The sequence below is a fragment of the Bos javanicus genome, chromosome 1, assembly GCF_032452875.1.
Source record: "Bos javanicus breed banteng chromosome 1, ARS-OSU_banteng_1.0, whole genome shotgun sequence".
NCBI lineage: Eukaryota > Metazoa > Chordata > Mammalia > Artiodactyla > Bovidae > Bos > Bos javanicus.
The window spans coordinates 54300735-54308220 of NC_083868.1; the positions used below are offsets into that span (position 1 = coordinate 54300735).

At 37.6% G+C, this 7486-nt stretch overlaps 1 pseudogene; it reads left to right on the forward strand.

The window, feature by feature from the left end:
• The first annotated feature begins 355 nt into the window (after positions 1–355).
• Positions 356–456, forward strand: LOC133255111 (U6 spliceosomal RNA; annotated as a pseudogene).
• Positions 457–7486: the final 7030 nt, after the last annotated feature.

A 7486-nucleotide genomic window follows, 5' to 3' on the forward strand; every position in this document is an offset into this window, starting at 1 on the left:
CATCTTTATAATATTGAATTTTCATATTAAAGAAAATGTATGTTTTCCTAATTTGTACTGATTTTGCATATTTCTTGTTAAATTTATTTTTTTTTCTATTGTAAATGTGGTATTTTGTTTCATTATAATTTCCAATTGGTTATTGTCTGTACTTATAAAAGTTGTTTGCTCTTTACTATTATTATACTCAGCCATCTAAAAATTCTTTTGTGTATTCATGTAAGCAAGTTTAAAATTTGCAAATATTACAACCTTTTTCATATATGTATATATAATATACACCTCATAATCTCCTCTCTAATTGTACTTGCATGTACCTTCAGAACCATGTTAAAAAAATCAGTAGTGAGGGCTTGTGTGGGCAACACATATGCTAAAACTGGAGCAATACCAAGAGGGTTAGCGTGGCCTCTGAGTAAGGATGGCACAGAAATTTGTGATACATTCTGTATTTTATCTCCTCAGCCACAGGACACAAAAGCAAAAATAAAAAATGGGACTATATCAACTAAACAGCTTTGCACAGCAAAGGAAACTATCAAGAAAACAAAAGTCAGCCTACTGAATGAGAGAAGATATTTGTAATATCAGATATATGCAATGAGGTTGATATCTAAAATATATAAAGAACTCATGCAACTCAATATCAAAAAAACAAACTCAATTAAAAAATGGGCAGAGGCACTGAACAGAGATTTTTGTACAGATGGCCTACAGACATCTGAAAAAATACTTAACATCACTAATCATCAGGGAAATGCAAGTCAAAACTACAGTGAGCTACCACATCACACCTATAAAAATGGCAATGATCAAAAAAAGAAGAAACAAGTGTTGGTGAGGATGTGGCAAAGAGGGAACCCTTGTTTGCGGGATCATAAATTGGTGGAAAACAGTATGGAATCTCATCAAAAAATTAAAAATAGAACTCCCATATAATCCATCAACTTCACATCTGGATATTTACCCAAAGAAAACAAAATCACTAATTTAAAAAGATATAGTCACCCTATTGTTCACCATAGCATTAAATAGACAAGACATGGAAACTAAATGCCCATCAATAGCTGAATGAATAAAGAAAATGTGGCATGCATACATACACACACACACACACACAAAATGGAATATTACTCTCTCATAAAAAAACAATGAAATTTGCCATTTGTGACAACATGAATGGATCTAAAGAATATTATGTTAAGTGAAATAAGTCAGATAGAAAAAGACAGACACTGGATGACTTGACTTAAATGTGGAAGCTAAAACACAAAAAAACACAAATAAGAGAAAATAAAAACAGACTCAGAACAAACTCGTGGTTGCTAGAAGGTGGGAGACAAAATAAGTAAAAGAGATTAATAGGCACAAACCCCCATTTATAAAATAAATAACCCATGAGGATGTAATATATATCATAAAGAATTGGTCAATAATATCTTAATTATTTTGTATAGGATCAGATGGTTACTAGATTTGTCATCATGATCATTTCATAACATATGCAAATGTCAAATCACAATGTAGTACACCTGAAACTAAAATATTACTCTCTATCAACTATATTTCAATTGTTGTTGTTTAGTCACTCAGTCGTGTCCAACTCTTTGTGACCCCATGGATTGCAGCACACCAGGATTCCCTGTCCTTCACCATTTCCCAGAGCTTTCTCAAACTCGTGTCCATTGAGTCAGTGAGTCCATCCAACCATCTCATCCTCTGTCACTCCCTTATCCTCCTGCCTTCAATCTTTCCCAGCATCAGGGTCTTTTCCAGTGAGTTGGCTCTTCACATCAGGTGGCCAAAGTACTGGAGTTTCAGCCTCAGCATTAGTTCCTCCAATGAATATTCAGGATTTATTTCCTTTAGGATTGACGGGTTTGATCTCCTTGCAGTCCAAGGGACTCTCAAGAGTCTTTTCTTATACCACAGTTTAAAAGCATCAATTCTTCAGCGCTCAGCTTTCTTTATGGCCGAACTCTCACATCCACATAGGACTACTGGAAAAACCATAGCTGTGACTATATGGACCTATTGGCAAAGTAATGTCTCAGCTTTTTAATACACTGTCTAGGTTTGTCATAGCTTTTCTTCCAAGGAGCAAGTGTCCTTGCTTGAAATAAAAAACGTGGAGCAAGTTTTTCAAGTAAAAAGTAGTGATGCTCTGGTTTTATTCTTGACATTATGGGGATCTTCTCATTGTGTTTTCATTAACACATGATACTAACATTTAGATGGTAATTATTAGTTTAAAATGTTACCATATAGTTCATAGTTTATTGAGTTTTTTTTCCCAACCCTTGATTGGTATGATTATGTGATTTCTTTTATTTGTTTTCCTCTAGGTGAATTATATTAACAGAGTTGCTGATGTTGAATTATTTTTCCATTTTTGGAATAAGCCAGTATTATGATCCCTACTCAATCAGTGTCTGAGTGCAGTCCAGGGGAAGGAAGCATGGTTTGGTATGAATACCATGGGGGTTTTATAGGGTTTGGAAGCTGGAGTCTGTCATCAACTATGGTTCTCACAGCAGATTCTCTTGAAGGAAATTTGAGCAACACATTTCTACAACCATCATGTGAGTCAGTAGAGGACAGGAAGTCAGAAAACTTGAGCTCCAGAACTATCGCTGCCAACTAGTTATCAGTGTTATCTTAGGTAATGTACTCGCTGAGCTTCACCTTTTCCTTGCTTGATAAAGACAGACATAATAACAGCATATGCATTTAAAGTGCTTGAAAGAGATTCTAGTACATAGTGTGTAGTAAATATTGGCTGTGATTATTGTTAGTACCAAAAATCCCTTCAGGGCGGAGCCCCAGAACCTGGAAAGTAGCAAGATGCTCAGTAGCTCAGTCGTGTCTGATTCTGTGACTTCATTGACTGTAGCCCACCAGGTTTCTCTGTCCATGGGATTTTCCGGGCAGGAATACTGCAGTGGGTTGTCATTTCCTACTCTAGGGGATCTTCCCAATCCAGGGATCAAACCCAAGTCTCCTGCATGTCCTGCATTGGCAGAAGGAATCTTTACCAATGCACAATGGCTGCCATTTATTAAGCACTTATTACATGCCAGTTAGTGTTGACAAAGACAGAGGATCAGAAGGAAAGAAAGAAAAGGAAGAAATCATGGCACTAGTTGATGTTACCACCTTGAGCAACCTATACTAAAGGAAGAGGCTCTCTAGCATTTAGAATTTGCTAGAACAAAAAAAAAGACTTATAAGGAAGAAGAAAAGTGAGCCTAAAAATTCCTTTCTGGATGTGTTAAGTTTACTGAGAAGGAAAGATAGAAAATATTTAGGGTATCAGCAATAGCTTCCCAGTTGGCTCAGTGGTAAAGAATCTGCCTGCCAATGCAGGAGATGCAGGGTTCAATTTCTGGGTCAGAAAGACCCCCTGGAATAGGAAACAGCAACTCACTCCAATATTCTTGTTTGGAAAAAGTTCATGGACAGAGGAGCCTGGTGGGCTGCACTTTGGGGTCTCAAAGAGTTGGATTGACTGAGTACACACACACAATGTTCAGAATAGAGTAGGCCCTTGGCTGGAGCTTTCATTTGGCTCTCTATCACCTGGGTCCCCCTGGTGGCAGGATGAGTGAGGGAAAATGAACAATATCAACATACAGAGCAACAATTCAGCACATGCAAGCAGGGCTTCTGATCCTGCATCTTCCACTTACCAAATCTGAACAAAATCCTTAACTTTCTGGTTCTCATCCTTGAAAGGGATTGCTCTGAGGAATAAATGAGATAATAATATATAATTTATGAAAAACACTTGACACAGAACAGTTGTTCAATAAGTATGGCTATTATTATTAAAGCATGTCTCATATGTTTTCTAATGACCTAAGTTTTACTTATAAAACTACTCTCAAATATGATGTTAATTTGGGAATTCCTTGGAAATCCAGTGGTTAAGACTCCACTCTTTCCCCTGCAGGGAGCACAGGTTCAATCCCTGATCGGGGAATGAGGATACCACATGCCACATGGTGGGCCCAAAAATAAAAATATATGCTAATCTTTAACAAATATTGACTGCCACCAAGAATATTTTTCATGAATTTTAATCTTAGAATGTTCAGGAAAAACCACATCAACTACAATGATTTTCAATAATTACACTGATGTTCTAATTGAAGTTTTGACCTTGCACTGAAAAAAATTCAAAGGAACTTTCCTTTTTTTTTTTTTTTTAAGTAAACTCATCTCTAATGGACAAACTACCTGAAAGGATCCTTTTAAAATAAATACTATCCAAAAGCTACTCACTATCCAACTCCTAAGTTACATATATTAATAACAGTTAGAAACATGAGAATCCTGGAATGTGATCAGGTGGGCCTTAGGAAGCATCACTATGAACAAAGCTGTGGAGGTGATGGAATTCCAGTTGAGCTATTTCAAATCCTCAAAGATGATGCTGTGAAAGTGCTGCACTCAATATGTCAGCAAATTTGGAAAACTCAGCAGTGGCCACAGGACTGGAAAAGGTCAGTTTTCATTCCAATCCCAAAGAAAGGCAATGCCAAAGAATGCTCAAACCACCACACAATTGCACTCATCTCACATGCTAGTAAAGTAATGCTCAAAATTCTCCAACCCAGGCTTCAGCAATACATGAACTGTGAACTTCCAGATATTCAATCTGGTTTTAGAAAAGGCAGAGGAACCAAAGATCAAATTGCCAACATCCACTGGATCATCGAAAAAGCAATAGAATTCCAGAAGAACATCTATTTCTGCTTTATTGACTATGCCAAAGCCTTTGACTGTGTGGATCACAATAAACTTTGGAAAATTCTGAAAGAGATGGGAATACCAGACCACCTGACCCACCTCTTGAGAAACCTATATACAGGTCAAGAAGCAACAGTTAGAACTGGACACGGAACAACAGACTGGTTCCAAATAGGAAAAGGAGTACGTCAAGGCTGTATATTGTCATCCTGCTTATTTAACTTATATGCAGAGTACATCATGAGAAACGCTGGACTGGAAGAAGCACAAACTGGAATCAAGATTACTGGGAAAAATATCAATAACCTCAGATATGCAGATGACACCACCCTTATGGCATAAAGTGAAGAAGAACTAAAGAGCCTCTTGATGAAAGTGAAAGAGGAGAGTGAAAAAGTTGGCTTAAAGCTCAACATTCAGAAAACTAAGATCATGGCATCTGGTCCCATTACTTCATGGCAAAGAGATGGGGAAACAGTGGAAACAGTGGCTGACTTTATTTTTCTGGGCTCTAAAAGCACTGCAGATGGTGATTGCAGCCATGAAATTAAAAGACCCTTACTCCTTGGAAGGAAAGTTATGACCAACTTAGTCAGCATATTAAAAAGCAGAGACATTACTTTGCCAACAAAGATCTATCTAGTCAAAAGCTGTGGTTTTTCCAGTAGTCATGTACGGATGTGATAGTTGGACTATAAAGAAAGCTGAGCGCCGAAGAATTGATGCTTTTGAACTGTGGTGTTGGAGAAGACTCTTGAGAGTCCCTTGGACTGCAAGGAGATCCAACCAGTCCATCCTAAAGGAGATCAGTCCTGGGTGTTCTTTGGAGGGACTGATGTTGAAGCTGAAACTGCAATAATTTGGCCACCTGGTGCAGAGAGCTGGCTCATTTGGAAAGACCCTGATGCTGGGAAAGATTGAGGGCAGGAGGAGAAGGGGATGACAGAGGATGAAATGGTTGGATGGCATCACCAACACAATGGACATGGGTTTGGGTGGACTCCGGGAGTTGGAGATGGACAGAGAGGCCTGGCATGCTGCAGTTCATGGGGTCACAAAGAGTCGGACATGACTGAGTTACTGAACTGAACTGAAGCCATAAAAACCCAGTCATCATATTAAGATGATCTTTTACGTCAACATGAATCAACACATGCCAGACAGACTTTAATAGTCAATTTTGAGATATGGAAGTTCTTGTTTCAATGGATGAAATATGTAAGCCTTTGAAAAATTCAAATGTGAACATTTTTTAATTTAATAGATTTCTTCTGATCTGAAAGGATAGCAAAAATTGGGTTAAAAGTTTGCATGAAAACTTTAAAAAGCAAAGATCACAGTTGATATAAGATGGTGTTGAGAGAGAAGCATATATTGCATGGCCTTGAAATTGTTTCCACTCACATGGAACAACCCCAGATGTTTTCAAAAATCAAAAATGATAAGCAGAAAGAGAGTGGGAAGAAACAACAGCATTTTTGTTATATCCAACTGATAAACACTGGGCTGCATATATATTATGCTAAGTATGATTAAGCACAGAATTAACATCATTTCACTGCATTTGTAATACAGTGAAATAAGGCAGTTGAGACAAATGGAAAAAGGTCTCCAAAACATTGCTTTGAGGATATAAATTGGCACTGTCAAGTTATATATTTACAAAAAATATGGACAAAGAGGTCAAATAATTAATTTTTTCTGGATGTATGTGCATAGGCTATGATTAAAGGTCACCCTGTTATTCATGTAGTTTGATAAATCTTAACCTCCCATGAATCACATGTCTCACAGTGTATCTAATTACCTAGAATGGATCCAAAAACAGTACTAATCTTGCATTTTAATAGTTAAAGCATCATAAACAAAAGATAAATCTTTTCCTTGATAAAAAATGTTGGAGACGCAAATTTACAAAAGAAGTCGAGAACAAAATATTTTAAGTGCCAAGCAAGCACCTGAAATATGTCATTTATTCATTTAATATCTACTGAGCTCATGCTCTTTGATGAGTAGGTTCTGTATTTAAGTGCTGAAGACATAAAGGTTATAAGGATATCACAGTCTAGTGGCAAGTGACAGGTATATGTAGATTCAATTTCAATACAATAAGAAATGCAATGATAGTAGAGGGTCCAGGTGTAGAGTGGGGGTGGGGGGATGCCCAGAGACAAGGTAATTTTACCTTATCTTATGGGAGAAGAAAGGCAAGAATACTTTTCAGAGGAGGACTGGCACCTCAAAGATGAATATTGGTTGATTTTCAGAATAATCTCTAATAATCCTCATATGTAGGTAATAAATTATCCCCATTTTATAGATGAGGAAACAGACGTATTCTGACTCAGAGATAATACCTGGTAGGACCAAGTCTACCTGATCCCAGTATCACACATTTTCCATTGCCTTTGAGGGCAAAGAAAAATACTCTGTATATCTCTCCAAGTTATACGTTTTTTTCACCATTGCTTATCCCATTTAGGAATTCCAACATAACATTCTCTTCTTGCATTCACATTCTCTCTTTCTGTCTCTTTAGTTTCTAAGTCATGTCCGACTCTTAACGACCCCGTGGACTGTAGCCTGCGAGGCTCCTCTGTCCATGGGATTCTCCGGGCAAGAATACTGGAGTGGGGTGCCATTTCCTTCTCCAGGGGATCTTCCCAACCCAGGAATCGAACCCCGGTCTCCTGTATTGCAGGCAGATTCTGTACTGACTGAGCTATGAGGGAAG